The sequence below is a fragment of the Podarcis erhardii genome (genome assembly GCF_964252035.2).
Source record: "Podarcis erhardii genome assembly, chromosome: Z".
Lineage (NCBI taxonomy): Eukaryota > Metazoa > Chordata > Lepidosauria > Squamata > Lacertidae > Podarcis > Podarcis erhardii.
This window is the reverse complement of record NC_138504.1, coordinates 30,833,660-30,850,309: the sequence shown is the minus strand read 5'-3', so window position 1 is coordinate 30,850,309 and position 16,650 is coordinate 30,833,660. Positions and strand designations below refer to the sequence as shown.

Sequence of the window (16,650 nt, the reverse complement as noted above, 5' to 3'; positions counted from 1 at the left end):
CTGAGTTTGTCTTCAAGTGTGCATTCACCGGGGAGCTGGAGCAGTGTACTGGTTAGAGTGTTTGACTAGATCCTGGGAGAGACCAGAGTTCAAAATCCCACTCAGCCCCACTCCGGTAACAGTCCAGTCGGCTTCTGTATGTACCCTGGGGGGAGGGTGCCCTCTTGTCCTTTGTCTTAGGCAGCAAGATGTCTTGAGCGAGTCCTAACAAAGAACTACAGCCAGTTATGGCTCCCTGGTGAGCCAGTGTGCATGACAAACATATTTGAATTCACGCATTGTAAGGTCAGGTGTTCTGCCTCAAGCAGCAAGAAGTTGCCTGTGTTTGGCTTCCTTGCAATGAGAGAGTACTGTGCAGATGGTCTTTTTTAATTTCTAGTTTTGCAAATCTCCAAATAGAGAGTTGGGTGTGCTCCACCCAGGCAACCGATCTGTACCCTCACATCAGATCTCCAGGGAGAGATGCCCAGAACAGAACCCCAGGACACAGCTGTCCAGTAGCCCCCTCTCTCCCTCTCTCCTTTTTTCTCTGTCTTCTTGTCTGTCCCCAGACTTTCTTTCATCCTTTCACAAATATGTAAGAAGCCCTAATGGATCAAAGACCCACCTAGTCCTGTAGCTCACCAGGTGCCTGTGGCAAACCTACAAGCAGGATTCAGTCATAAGAGCCATCTCTCCTCCTGCAGTATCCAGCAACTGGAATTCAGAAGCATTACGCCTTCTAGCAGCAGAGGTAGGGCAAAGCCATTGTGGCTAGTAGCCATAAATAGCCTTTTCCTCCATCAATTGGTCTAATCCCTTTTTAAAGCCATCCAGGTTGGTGGCCATCACTGCCTCCTGCAAGAGAGACTTCCACAGTTTAATTATGCACTGTGTGAAGGACTTCCTTTTATCTGTCCTGAACCTTCCAACATTCAGCAGCTTCACTGGATGTTCATGAGTTCCAGTGTTAGAAACGAGGGAGAAAAGCTTTTCTCTGTCCACTTCCTCTAGGTCATACATAATTTTATAAACTCCTGTTATGTTTTTTTTAAAATAAATTTTTATTAAATTTTCCACTGTGATAACACAAACCACAAAGCAAAATGATACACAAAAACAGAAAAGGAAAGAGAAAAAAGAAGAAAAAGGTGGGGAGGGGGGGACAATAAACAAATAGACAATAATAACAAACTTAATTCTGCACAAATCCAACCTTTTAAACATCTTGGTTGACTTCCTCAAATCCCTCCCTTACCCTTACCCTTACCCTAACCCTAACCCTATTATGTCCTTCTTATTCAACTTTTCTTTTTTAAACAATTATGTTTATTAAATTGTAAGAAATTAAAAGAAGAAATATTGCAGCTGTCAAAACATTATTAAACACTTTAAAGAAACAAATTGACTCTACAAAAGGTTGGCAGCTGATAAATTGCTAAGGAAACAAAAGTAAGTAATTATTATTTTAAAAATAAATAAATGAAACACCACCACCATAGTGTATACCATGCCCAAATCATATCCACCAGGCAAGTAAGTTTGTTACTCATTTCTCTCATAATCGATTATTTCAAAATAAAATTAAAAATTTATACATAAGAATTCAAGCATCATTTGCTATATATCATGTGAAAAGGAAAGGAAAGCCTACGTCAACCGAACCTTATTTCATATCAATATTTGTGCTAGTAAATATTATAAAATCAGACCACACTATAGTAAAGTTATCTTTCTTAGTCTGAGCTCAGCTTGTTTGTTAATTTAAATTTTTTAGTAACACTGTATCCCATACCACTTGATGGCAATTGGACACTGGCAAGATCTTTCCAGTGACTAACTCTAACAGCCCTTGCAGCTTGTAACAGATGTCCAACTTTTTTCTAAGCTAAAAAACCCCAAATGTTGTAACCTTTCCTCATATGACAGTTGTTCCACCCCATGTTCATTTTGGCTGCCTTTTTCTGAACCTTTTCCAGCTCTGCAATGTCCTTTTTGAGGTGTGGTGACCAGAACTGTACACAGTATTCCAAATTTTCCTCCCTTTACATCAGCTTCATAGAATCATAAAATTGTAGAGTTGAAATGGACCAAAGTGTCATCTAGTCCAACCCCATTATCCTTTTCGTTGGTAGGACTGCCAGTGGGGCAGTGTTACCTTGTCAAACCTCTGGTGCCTAACACTAAAGAGATTTCCCAGCTAGATAGGTACCACTGAGAAAACAGTTTTAAAAACAAATCCTGAGCCATTAAGAAGCAATTTCACTGATGAAGGAATGGCTTGACAGTGGCCTAATAGCATTTTCAGCTGTGCAGTTAAAGCACCTTAAAAAGTACTATGTGACCTCCAACAGTCCCTCAAGTGGACTGGAAAGATTTCTCAAGTCTATCTGAGGAACAATGATATTGTTACATGCCATCCCACTCTCTGAGAAGTGAGAAACTCCAGGGATTCCTGTGCTTCCCCAGGGTTCAGTTTCCTTGGAATGAAGCTCAGTGCAGACTATGGTGTCTTTAGGAAATATGGTTTTATTTACACATGTAAATAAAGGGACAGAAGGACTCACAGCTTTAATATCCCAGCAGGCCTTGCTTCCCCATTAGTCATAACTTTGGATCCATCACAGAGCAAGCAGATCTCTGTGTCTGGTTTCCAACTCAGCTCACACATTCCCCTTCCTTCCTTCCTTCCTTCCTTCCTTCCTTCCTTCCTTCCTTCCTTCCTTCCCTCTTTCTGTATCTCTGCTTTTCTCCTACTTAACAGTTAGATGAAAGGGATAGAGGAAGGGCCCACCTATTTGTTCTACAGCATAGAGCAACTACTTCGGTTGTGTTCATCACGGTGTTTTAACTAGCCCGTCAAAGCCATTACCTTACCAAGCAGACTGGTTTGGCAAGTTTGCTTTCATATCTTCCACCCCTACAGTTACAGGAACCAAGAACTGGAAGCAACTCAGAGCATCATCCAGACTGAGATGGTCCAACACGCAGTCCAAGGGCCACATGCAGCCCTTGAGGCCTTTTTGGGGAAGGAGGCATGAGGGCTCTGGCAGGATCCTAGAGTCCCCCTGCTTGCTTCCCAAAGCCTAGTGTTTTCCCAGTTTGGTGAAGAAGGTGGGAGGGTTCTGGGGCCCAACTAGAGCCTTGTGTCTCCTTCTCAAAGCCCAGCGTCTCGCTTAGCAGCTTTGATAAGGTGGCAAGAGAGCTGGGGGTGTGTCAAATCTTGCTTCACTCTCCCCATCCACCATGCAACAAGGCAGTGTGCAGCCCATGGATTCCATGTCAAAGTACTCTTGCAACCCACTTGGTATGAAAAGTTGGGCCACCCTGATCCAGTCTGTTCCCCACCCCACCCCAGCTTGCAACAATTTAGATTTCTAGTGACACTCAATGGGCCTTTGGACAGGTACAGCAGGAAAATAGAGGGAAAGGAAGGAAAAGCTGAATCCTGATCACATCTGAGGAATAAGAACACTTGTGTTACCACAGCTGCCCTGCTGGGCTGCTTCTCATTTGTAACACATCAGAGAGGTAGAAAGTCAGCTTTCCAGAACTTAGCAGAGAGTGACAATTGGGAACACCTTTGTCTCTTTTCTGTTGAATAATGAAACAGGGTAGGACTTGGGTCCTGAACCACAACCCAGTGCAGCGTAATTCACAATTACTGGTCACAATTAAGCTAATGAAGGGTTTTAGCGTTCTACACATTCTGGTTAGTTTCCATCATATTCATGAGTTTTCTGGCACTGCAAGAACTTTGGAGAATATCTTTTGTCCTATAGCAGGAAGAAGCATAACTCTCCAAGCACAGATAGCCGTGGAGATGAAGTTAACCACTGTTAGGGATGTGTAGGTGGTGGTGGGTGGTTGGTGGAGAAATTCATTCTGTCCACATTTTGATGTAAGCCTAATTTATGCTTCCCTAAAGCGAAACACACCTGCCCTTCAAAATTTGCACTTCTCCACACATTGTGATATAGTCATAAAAAATGGGGAAAGCGCACACACAAAATGCATGCACAAATGCAATATGTAAATGTGTTATATAGGGAGAAATTTCTTGTAAAAATGTGAATACAGTATGATCACATCATACATACATTTAATTGTGTGATTTCAGCCATATGTGGTTGAAGGCTGACTGGTTGAAACCGCACGAATTAAACACACAGGAGGCAGAGAGCTTAAAAGCTGTTTTTGTGTAGCATTTTCACAGAGTGGAAAGAGCTTTTAAACTCTCTACTTTGCTTACCGGGCTCTGGGATACTCTTGTGGAAACTTGTGCAGCCCCACAAGATCTCGTGAGAATCACCCAGAGCCCATTAGGCATGTCAGAGAGCTTAAAAGTTCTATGTCTTGCTTGGGGGCAAGGCCTCCTTGGCTCACAACCAACTCCGGAAAGGTAAAGATGGTCACTTGGAGACAGTTCCAAGAGAATGGTTCGAGTATACAAGTTTTTGTGTACTCAGATTGTAGCCACCGTGCAATACTGTATTAGATAAAATTGTATAAAAACAAATCTGTTATACAAAAAATGAATACAAAATGTGTGCACATCGCCATGCAAACTTTTTGCATGCTAACAGATGAATGTGAGAAACTTAACTCAAGACTAGAAAACTGAGGAAGGGAGAGAAGTCAGAATTTATGTGTCTTAGTCTGCTACACTGACTACTACGCCAGAAGGGTAGCATGGTCAATTGGGTGCTCTGGATGAGGTTGTACTCTATCAAAAGCTGCTGAGAGATCAATAAAGGACATCCAAAGCCAATTCAGTTCCACAACTGCACATAAACCCTAACTGAGTTGTCCTAAATGGATCAGGATAATCAGTGTTTCATCCAAGTGTTTTTCAACAGCTGCATGGCAATCCTCTGCATCACTTTCCCAAGAAAGTGACAAGACAGTAGTTGTCAGAAACCAATGGATCCACCGAGATAGGCTTCTTTAGGTCAAGTCACTGCTTCCTTCCATAAAGTTGGGACCACTCCTTCCCCCAAGAATTCACTGCCACATCCTGGTTCCACCCAGTCCTATCCCTTCAGCAGACTTCAATCACCCAAGAGGAAAAGGCACAGAGAACACATGCGTAGTCACTTCGTTACAAGCAACTTGCCCAATGCCATCAAGATGCATCAACTGAAACTGATCAACTTTGCCATCAAAGTGCCTTGGAAACAAATCACAATGGGATTCTGAAGGGTCTAGAATTCCATTGCCTGGAACATAGGAGCCAACTCCTAGGGGCCAAGACCCCTTTGGCCCCCCAATAAAATATTTGAGGGGGCCTGCCCCTCCCCCAAGTTGATGGGCATTTCCATTCAAATGGTGTGTGTGCACTGAGTCATGTGATAAGTTATGTGTGGTGTGGCTTACCTGCCCCCACAATGTTTTATGCAAGTTGGCACCCCTGACCTGAAGCAGAAGTCATTCGATCCTGGACATAAGAACACAAGAAGAACCTGCTAGATCAAGCCAGCAACCCACATAGTCCAGCATTTTGTTCTTACTGTAGCCAACCAGATGACTGTGAGAAACCCGCAAGCTGGACCCAAGCACAACAGCTCTCTCCCCTCCTGTGGCTTCCATCAATTGGTATTCAGAAGCAACAATACTTCCAGCCATGGAGGCAGAGTACATCCATCATAGCTAGTAGATAGCCTTATCTACTGTGAATTCATCCAATCCTCTTTTAGAGCCATCCAAGTTGGTGGCCACCATTGTCTCCTGCAATAGCAAGTTCCACAGTATGTCTAAGCACTACATAAAGAAGGTCTTTTTTTTTTTTGGTCTGTCCTTAATTGTCCAAAATTCTAACTTCTGTGCTATGGGAAAGGGAGAAAAACTTTTCTGTAGCCAGTTTCTCTACGCCATGCATAATTTTATAAACACTTATCATATGAAAGAAATACATTTGAGGATGCAATGGATGCAAATGAGTGGGCCTCCTCTTGAGATTGCTTAGTATTCTTGCATGTGTACATGTAGAATTAGACATAATTCTGCAGTGCAAAAGTCACATGGGCTTTGAATTACACTGTTTGGTTACTAAAAGGCTCCATTTTGCTGCAAACCACTATGTTCTCATTATTAGAGCAAGCACTTAGGTTCCATGGTTGCTCAGGAAATATATTCGTTTCAAAATGGGAAAACTGATTCAAATCTATGATTTAAATTTGCATTTTCTTCGTCATTTAAATCATGGTTTAAACAGTTGATTTAAATCACCTTTATTTAAATCAACCCATTCTGGTTTGCACTGATGGAGAAAATCAATTAGAAGCATCTTCAGTATACGCCAAGTTCGGCATCACTATGGCTTCATGTTAGAATAATCAAATTATTCCACATTCCCTTCTCCTCCCCTACTTCTTTACACACAGAAAGCAGTTTCCTGTGACATCTGAACTATCATTTGTTCAAAGTATAATACTTTTATATCCTGGTCAGTTAATAAATGTAGTTAGAACAAACCCCAGTTTTCCAAGCTCTGACATCACAGGAAACTGTGGTTAGCTCAAAAGATGTTTTCAGTCTTTTCTTTACATTTGTGGGGGGTATTGTGCTAGCAAGGATTGCCATGTGCTCTCGTTTACACAGACTGTCTGGTTCAAAGAGACCCTTAACAGTAGACCTGGAAGGCACATAGATCACCTGGTCACGGCCATCCTGACTATGGCAAGATTCTAGTTGTATATAAAGCATTACAATTACAGTCATACCTCAGGTTACAGACGCTTCAGGTTGCTTTTTTCAGGTTATGGACACGCCGAAACCCGGAAGTACCGGAATGGGGTTACTTCCAGGTTTTGGCGGTTGCACATGCGCAGAAGCACCGAATTACAACCCGCGTGTGTGCAGACGCGGCGTTGCAAGTGCCTCCCGTACAGATCACGTTCGCAACCCAAGCGTCCCCTATATTTCCAAGTTTTTGACCATACATATAAATAAGCAGTTTTATATCAGCTTGTGTCCTCTTTTTTAGTGATGCTGTTTCTCTTTTTTGTTAGTGAGGACATAGCCACCTCAGGGCAAGTCCAAGGCTCACTCCCATAATACTAACCCATGGTTTAGAGCTACATCAGAGCCAATGATATAGCACAGCAGTCATGAAATAATCCTTCCCAAGCTCTGAGGCTGAATATTATCCATGGTTTATTTTTAAATGTTTATTTAAAAATGGGCTGAAGTATTGCCAACAATAAAATTTCATTCACAGTGGGAGTACTGTTGGCTGTAAAAAACAAAAAACAAAAAACCCTCTCACTGGGGGCCTCCCCTGACATGCTTCATTTTTTTTGCATTTTGTCTGCAGTTGTTCACTGCCAGAATGATCCATTTGCCACAAGCATATGAATGTTTCGCAACATTTCCCCAGAACCAGGGCAAGTACCCCCTTCAAAGGACAAAGTCAAGCGCTGTCCAGTTGCCCTGGGAGAGGGGTGTGTCTGCACATGATCTAAGATGTATTTCCTGTCCCATGAAATGAGCAAACATCATCTAGTTCAGTGGCACCCTCCACAGTAAGACTGTGAGGTTGCAGAGGCTGTTTTAATTAAGCCTTGTGCTAAAGTTTTAATTTGATTTCAATAGATCACTATATTTTTGAATACTGAGATTCAATGCAGGAAAAAGCCTCCAAGTGACTGTATTAGGTGGTGTTTCCAGCAACTGTTGCAGTCACTTGCCTAGAACCCCATCTCATAGAATAAAAAAATTGAACCGAATCACAGAATTGTAGAGTTGGAAGGGACACAAAGAATCATCTAGTCCAACCCCCTGCAATGCAGGAATCTCACTTCTACAACATGTGCACACCAACTCACCCTCTGTAGAAGCACTGATGACTTCTTGGATGCTAGTAAGTTTGTCACTAGAGCCTTTGGGCTCAGACCCACCCACCCCACACATTTGCAACACCCACCACTGTTTTCCACATATACCATCTTGTTTTTTGAGTTACAGGTTTTGCTCCATCGTACCCTTAACAACTTGATCACCATATTCCTGAGAAACCACCGTCTGTTGTTCTTATCCAATCACAATTGGCCAGGATATCTACCTGCACTCCATGTCCAGACAGGAAGGGCACTTGGAAACAAACTCTTAGTGGCTACCTCCCAGCTGTAGGACTCTCTCTTGTAAAGGGACTTGCCAAGATATAAGAACCTAAAAAGAGTCCATCCAGCCAAGAACCCTCTCTACTACGGTGACCAGCAAGAGGCAGGGATGTGAAGGTCAACAATCTTCTCTTGTTCCCCAGGAACTGGTTTCCAGAGGAATGACAGCCCCAAACTTGGTTGTACTTAGCTACCATGAGGAACAGCACGTCCTCCTCTCCTTGATTCTGGTTAATCCCTTTCCAAAGCCATCACCACCATTTGTGCTGCAAATTTCTGTGCATCCATTATTCATTGTGTGAAGCCTTCCATTTTCTTTGTCCTGAATCAGGAGGCCAATCAGTTCCACTGGGGGGGAGGGTGTCCATCAGTTCTGGTTTGAGGAAATTCTCTCTGTCCACTTAATTCAGAAAAATGCAAGCTTTTTGTAAACCTCACCCATATCCCCGTCCCCCATTTCTTCCTTTTTTGGGTGCTAAACAATTTAGAGCTTGATGTGTTACTCTTTCTTTCTTTCTTTCTTTCTTTCTTTCTTTCTTTCTTTCTTTCTCTCTCTTTCTCTCTCTCTCTCTCTCTCTCTTTCTCTCTTTTAAAAAAAGCAACTGCAGGAAGGTCTGATCAGGATCGGGACCATGGGGCAGGGTAGTTAATCCCTGCCCCATGCTCTCATACTGACCTAAATCTAGCCCCCTACCTGAAGCTGCTGTTCAGCAGAGGAGGAACAACCACTGGTGACAAATAATAGCATTGGGGGAGGGGTTGCAATCTTCAGCAACTCCTTCTACATAGCCTAATTCTTCCCAGATCATCTACCCTGCTAAGAGCAGCCCTGGGTCTCCCTCCTTGCACCACCAAGTGGAGGGAGCAGCAGAGAGGGAGACCCTTTCCTGTGTGTGGCTGGTGGCCTGTTATCTAAGAATACCCAACAGCACTGTGTCTGAGGCCCTATCCTGGAAGCTCAAGTGGGTGATCTAGCTGATCTTTGGGGAAGGGAAAGGACCATATCTCAGTGGGTAGAGTGTTTGCCTTGCAAGCAGAAGGTCCCAAGTTAAATCCCTGATGGCATCTCCAGATAGGATTGGGAGAGGCTCCTGGCCTGAAATTCTGGAGAGCCACTGCTGCCTCTCATTCAGTATGAAGCAGCTTCCTATGCTGACGAGACCTGGGAGATTATTTTAACAGAACACTCTGCATTTTAACTTTTCAAAGCCCATGATTGAGTTTCCATGCGATTATAGCCTCCAGGTGACTGCAGCAAGTGGCATTTCCAGCAACTGCTACTGCCACCTTTTTGGAGCCCTATCTCATAGAATTGCAGAGTTAGAAGGGATCTGAAGGGTCATCTAATCCAGTCCCCTGCAATGCAGGAATGCCATCTGTTCCTACCCACTCAACCATCCTCTCTCCAGAAACACTTGCAGCAGGCAAGCAAACCAGCAAGCTGGCAATTTGCTGTCACAGTCTTTGGACTCGGAGCCACACTACATCCCCTACATACAACTTGAAACCCTCACTGCTGCTTCCTGTGTGCATTATCTTGTTTGGGGAGTTACAGGTTTCTTCCAAGCTCACCCTTAGGAACCTGGCCACCCTACAAGGGCATGTCACTTTAGGGGATGAAATTTTTTGTAAATTTCTTTTAAAAATGTTTTGGGGTGAGAATAATTAAAATCTGCTATTTTTGTGATTGGACAATATTTTGCTTAGTCAATCTACATTGGATCAAAAAGCAGCACATGAACTGCTCTCAGGAAATCAAAGAATTTTAATTTTACCTTCAGAAAATGTCAGGTAAGGCTATAAAAAACTTTATTTCTCGGCATAAAACATATCCTACTAGGCATACAACATTACCTTGTAATCATAAAACAACATTAGAAAGTAATGACATCAGTTAATAAGAAATTTAAGCAACAAGTTTCATCAAGTCTTGCTTTCATTTGTTATTTGACATTATTCGCCAACTTGTTTCTTGACCTCTAATGTAGCCCTCATGTTTATCCTGTATATACACCCTACCTGATGCCACTGTGAGTTATTCCACACACCTTTGTGTAGACTGGGCATGACAGAGCCACCATGGAAGTTGCATGGATTCGTCAGTGAACTTCTTTACTTCCACTGTAAAGACCCCATCAGACTTCCCTGTCAGACCAGTCTTTCAGCTCCAACTGGGATGAAGCACTAGGGTTGATGGAAGCTGTCTTCATCAGATATACAGAAAGATCTTCCAGAGTGTCATCATATCCACCTCTCAAGTCAACAATCTTTTGAACACCAGCTCTCCTCACTGTCATCTGATCACAAGAGTGTCTGGATTATCAGCTTCCTGAATGCGCACCATGCTGAATGTTGGATGGGTGGCAAAACTATAACCTATAATCCACTATAACCTTTTTTTGCAGCCTTGCTGCAGCTGAAACAAGATGTGGCGTGGACCTTCCACCCAAGAGCGTTTTACTTTGATGTTGAACCAGCAGGGGTAGTACACACAAATGATGTATTCCTCTATCAGTCTTAAGTTGTGGAGGGTTTTTCCTCCTAAGGCCATGTTTTGAAACCCACATGCAACAAAGCCTCCTCGCTATTGTTAACTACCTTGAGTGACTCCCTGGACCAATTTCAAGAAGGGCCAGATCCACTGGAAGTTTTCCTGTCCTTAGGGCCTGATACCTCTGGCTTCTCTCCCTACCTCTAATTCTAGACTTAACTGCCTTGCTATGAATGAACGTTTGCTGCTGGTTGACAGGGTTGGGAAATTATTTTGCTCACAATTGTGACTGGGCTTTGCAGCACAGAGTTTTCTGCTTCCTTATAGCAACACCGCTATTCTGCTTATACAGTTGTATAATTTGATCCTAAATGTATTTCCATGACTTCTTTTGGATCTCTGAGTGGAGAAGGCATTGGGCCAGGTCCACATCAGGCATCACTCAAAGCAGGATTCCCTTAAATAGTATTGTGGATCTGGGTCTTATGACCACTCCATAGCTCACAGGGTGGGCATGCCTGACGCACACCGTGGTCACAGGATAAGGACTTCAGAAGAGCCCTACTGAATCAGGCCAAGGGCCTATCCAGTCCAGCATCCTGTTCTCACATTGGCCACCCAGATGCCAGCTCAATCTACCCAGCCAGTGGATGTTCACTGTCTCTGTAACCAATGAGCTGTACCCAATAAAGTCATGGCTTTTATGACTCCACCTTGACCCATTTGTAGTTCTTTCTCCCGGAAAACTACCCTGGGTTGCAAGAACTCCTAAACAAAAATTCTCAAAGGCTTTATCATTTTTCCCGCACATAGGAGATTCTTCAGACTCTAGCTGGCTCTGGTTCCCCTTTTCCTAACATTACAATATCCATTAGAGATGGGACTGCCAGAAGTGTATATAATGTTGTAGAAATGTGCACTTACACAGGAATAACCAGATGCACAAATATAGGGTGGGGGACACTTGGCTTGCGAGGAGTACATGCAAAAAGGTTCTCAGGGCCTTGGTAGATCACAAGCATAACATGGGTCAGCCGTGTGATGCAGCAGCCAAAAAGGTTAATGTGATTTTGGACTTCATGAACAGAATTCTAGATCCAGATCAAGGCAAGTCATAGTACTGCTCTGTGTTGCCTGGGTCAGATTCTACCTAGAGTCCTGTGTCCAGTTCTGGGCACGCCTGTTGACGGAGGAAAATAGAAGCTGTGCAGAAGAGAGCGACCAAGATGATTAAGAGTCTGAAAACCATGTTTTATGAGGGATGGTTGAGGAAGTTGGGTACCGTATTTTTCGCCCTATAGGACACACTTTTCCCCCTCCAAAAATGAAGGGGAAATGTGTGTGCGTCCTATGGGGCGAATGCAGGCTTTCGCTGAAGCCTGGGGAGCGAGTGGGTCAGTGCGAACCGACCCCTCTCGCTCTCCAGGCTTCAGGAAGCTATCCGCTAGCCGTGGGAGACACAGCTCTCCCACGGCTAGCAGAGACCTTGCCTGCACTCAGAAGATTGGGGCGCGCTCAGCTCAGCACGCCCCAAGCTTCGGGCTTCGCACAGCGCTCCGCTAGCCGTGGGAGAGCCCCGCGGCTCTCCCACGGCTAGCGGAGACTTTGCCGGCACCCAGAAGCTTGGGGCACGCTGAGCTCAGCACGCCCCAAACTTTGGGCTTCGCGCAGCGCTCCGCTAGCCGTGCGATAGCAGATAGCAGCCTGTTCTGGGGGCTGGGGTCGGGGGAAGCTCGGGCTTCCCCCGCCCCAGCCCCGCACCTGGGGGAAAATTTTTTCTTTTTCTTTATTTCCCCCCCAAAATTCTAGGTGCATCCTATGGGCCAGTGCATCTTATGGGGTGAAAAATACGGTATGTTTAGCTTGGAAAAGAGGAGAGTGGAAGGAGATAGGATAACCATCTTCAGATGTCTGAAGGGCTTTCTCATGGAAGATGGAACAAGCTTGTTTTATCCTGCTCTGGAGAGTAGAACCTGAACAAATGGATTCAAGTTACAAGAATGGAGATTCTGACTAAACATCAGGAAGAACTTTCTGAGAGTAAGAGCCATTAGAGAGTGGAAAGAAATCCCTTAGAAGATAGTGGACTCTCATTTGGATGTTGTTAAGCAGAGGTTGGATGGCCTTCTGTCAGGGATTCTTTAGCTGTTAATTTTGCATAGAAGGGCTTGGATAGGATGACCCGCAGGGTCCCTTACAACTCTACAGTTCTCTGATTCTGCGAAATACAATAACACCATCTGTTGGTGTGATGAAATTATATAAATACTGTGTATGTGATTTATAAATAGCAGATTTATATAATGCCATTGATTTATATTTACTCTGTTTCCTAATTCATCCCTAGTATGCCCTTTTCACTGTTGCTGCACACTGAGTTGACATTTTCACCAATCTATAACATGACCCCCAAATATATCTTTCCAGTGTTAGTCACTCACTGCTAGTTCTGATTCTATCATAGTACATGTGAAATTAGGAAATGTTTGCTCCAGTGCTCATCATTTTCCACTTATTTACATTGAAACCCATTTGACACTTTGCAACCACCCACTTGAGCAGTGGCGGACCCCGGGGTCTCAAATATCAGCAGCACCCTGTACGACACCAGAATTCAGCGCACACCCCCCACCTCTACACCATAGTTGTGGCACCCCTGAGGGTCTACACTATGGGTAGGTAAACTAAGACCCGTGGGCCAGATCCGGCCCAATCGCCTTCTAAATCCGGCCCGCGGACAGTCCAGGAAACAACGTGTTTTTACATGAGTAGAATGTGTCCTTTTATTTAAAATGCATCTCTGGGTTATTTGTGGGGCCTTCCTGGTGTTTTTACATGAGTAGAATGTGTGCTTTTATTTAAAATGCATCTCTGGGTTATTTGTGGGACATAGGAATTCGTTCATATTTTTTCCCCAAAATATACTCTTGCCCCCCCCCCCAAAGTCTGAGAGACAGTGGACTGGCCCCCTGCTGAAAAAGTTTGCTGACCCCTGGTCTACACTCAGTGCAACCAAACCAATCACAATCCCCTAAATACACCCCTGACTTGAGAGAGACTTTAGACCTCTTTGCACTCTGCATGGATGAATAATGGTGAATACTATACTTGACCATCACTCTGAACAACTCTGATTGTCACTCAGCCTTCCCAAATTTCTATCAACTCCAGCCAATATGACTAATGGCCAGGCATACTGAAAGTTTAGCCCAAAGGCTAAACTGGAAGGCACTGGATTTGGAAAGACTGCTGTAGGTTATTTGTGAAAACATTAAAGTATGCCAGTCCCAATTAGACTGAACGGGGGACCCCACTTCTTATATCTCTCTTTTATGAAAACTGCCCCATTTATTTCCACTTTCTGCTTCCTGTCCTTCATCCCTTCAACCAACCATAAGTGCAACCATGTAATGTTGCTCAGGAGCCTCTGGTGAGGAGATGCGTCAGAAGTCTTTTGAAGGCATTTTTAAAAATGAAAATAGCATGAGGAAGAGTGAAATGGGCACAATTTTTGCTCTCATGTACTTGCACATTTGTTCATTTGTGCAGCAAGTTCATTCATTCATGCTGTGCATCACATCCAATAAACACACAAGACGTAACCGGCTGCACGTTTGAATAAATAAGGTATACTATTCATTGTATTAAATTGTAGATTTCAACAGAAGTAGCTCATAAAGTTCAATGAAAAAAGTAGAAGGCCCAGTGGATCAGTTCATTCTCTAATCTGTTCATGCATAAGGGCCATATATGTGTCTATTCCACCTGTCCGTTCATAGAGTCCAACAAGCCACACGAAAGGTTGTTACAGTTCCACAGAATTCTTTCACAGAGTTTAAGACAAGGATTTCCAGAATATTAGCCTTGTTTCGCCATCCTGGGCTTCATCAGTAGTACAAACTCATATATGCTATCACAGGACAGGCCCAAGCACAATATTGATTCGAGTAGCAGGTGTTGGCGATCAACAGATACAAAATTTCTTTCTTAAAGTGACCCATATGGCACAGCAGAAGTAAAACAAACTTAATCCACACTCAGATGTTATACATATAAACATTAATGCAACTCATACAAAAATGTAATCAAATTTCATATCTAAAGTAATAGGAATTCACAGATACAAAATTTATTTTTCACAGTAATCTTCTCGGCCCACAGAGGTGAAACGAACCTAGCCCATGCTCAGGTGTTCTACATTTTAACCTTAGTACACATTCACAAAAAGCAACTATAATCAATTTCAGTATTCAGACCTGAGGCATGTAAGGAATTTAATAAGAAAATAAACCTAGTTTCTTTCTGCATGAGGATTTTTTTAGCTCGTTCTACAGTGGGAAGGTAAACGGCGTTTCCATGCGCTCTGGCACTTGTCACGGTCCTCCATGCACCAGTAGCAGTTTAGTCCTGCTGGCCACATGACCTGGAAAACTGTCTGTGGACAAACGCTGGCTCCCTCAGCCTGAGAGCAAGATGAGCCCTGCAACACCACAGTCACCTTTGACTGGACTTAACCATCCAGAGGTCCTTTACCTTTACCTTTTACTGTACACAGACATAATTTGGCTTGTTTTTGAAGCACTGCAACTGACTTCCCCAACCTGGTGCCCTCCAGATGCTTTGGATATATTTCCTGGCTGGGGGCACTTGTAGCCCAAAGCATCCTGGGGGGCATCAACTTGGTGGCAGGGCTGCACTTCTTTGGTTTGAGCAGAAATGGGCAATGAAGCATCCATCCAGGGCCAGCATAGTCATGAGGCTTAGTGAGGCAGGTGCCTCTGGCAGCAGGTTGGGGACAGCTGGGGGGGTGGCAGATCCAGGCCCTTGAGGAGTGTGCCACTTGCTGCCTCCTGCACCTGCTGCCCACCATCCCCTGTTCCTCTCCATGCTCCCTTTTTCTCCCCTGTCACCTTCAGTGCGCCAGGGCTTCCCTGGCCACATCCAATTGCCTTAGGTGACAAATGAGGTGGTGGTGGTAGCAGTGATTCATCACACTTGCTGTAAAAATAAAAAAGGAAATGTATTTTGCACATGAATTTGTCCAATCCCCTTTTAAAGTCATCCGCATTGGTGGCCATCCAAAATAACTGGCCACCATTTTCTGGCTGAGGCATTTATTCTCTCACGTGTCAACATGGTTTCTTTTACTTTTAAAAAACAGGAAGAAAGCCTGCTAACAGCCCATTATTTTATTTGATAATTTTAAAAAATAAGATCAGGGCAAAATTAAAAGCCGGTACCGCTTAACTACTGAAGGTGTGTTTTTTTAAAAGATTTTTTTATTAGAAGTTTCAACATAACAATTTATCAAAAATACATCATCCTCACCCCCCCATTTCCCCCCTGCCCCTCCCCCAAAAGCAAAGAACACCCCCCCCCCCGATTTCCCTCAGCTCCTCTCTCTGGTTTTTCAACACAAGTTATTCTCTGCATATTATAAAATTGTAAATATCCTTGATTTTTCTATCTATATATTGCCAATACAAGATTTGTGAATGCTTATTACTACTGAAGGTTTTTAAGCCACAGCTGTGCTGCATTCTGGGAACAGTCAACTCCATCCTGTTTGCTCAAGGTTTTAGCAGTGTCAGAGCCTGTTACTTGCTTTCTTTGTGAACTGCTGCTTTTTATGTACTTCCATTAAACAACTTCTTATTGAATGTAAAGCTCAGTGTAACTATGGTAGATGCACCAGGATATGGTGATGCCATCGGTTGTTAAGATTGTTTCATGATCTTTTGGGAAACAATCACTTGTCAGCTCATTTTTTAGTAGCGTTTTGGAGCTTTCTTGTGGAATTCTGGGGGTATAAATTTCTTTAAAGTAATAGATATACTCATGTTATAAGAAAAAAAACCTGCTCCTTTCCCTTATGGGGTACCCAAGAGGTTCTCTATTGGTAGCAGAAAATAACAGAGGCCAACCAGAGAATATTGAAAAGCAAAGCAGTTAGTAAGCCTGATCTTTATTAAACTGTTGCAACAGGGTCCTCACTCACCACATGCAGGAGGGAGGAGACACCCAGAACAGTGGTGTGCAAGGCCTACTACAGTGGTACCT

At 43.6% G+C, this 16,650-nt stretch overlaps 1 protein-coding gene and 1 long non-coding RNA gene across 3 annotated transcripts in view; both read left to right on the top strand.

The window, feature by feature from the left end:
• Positions 1-16,650, top strand: part of AR (androgen receptor) — a 242,148-nt gene that overhangs the window by 193,941 nt on the left and 31,557 nt on the right. The gene's annotated exons all lie outside the window — the stretch shown is intronic.
• Positions 12,434-16,256, top strand: LOC309333674. Its single transcript, XR_014152664.1, has 2 exons — positions 12,434-15,846; positions 16,105-16,256. It is a non-coding gene; the product is annotated as an uncharacterized lncRNA (long non-coding RNA).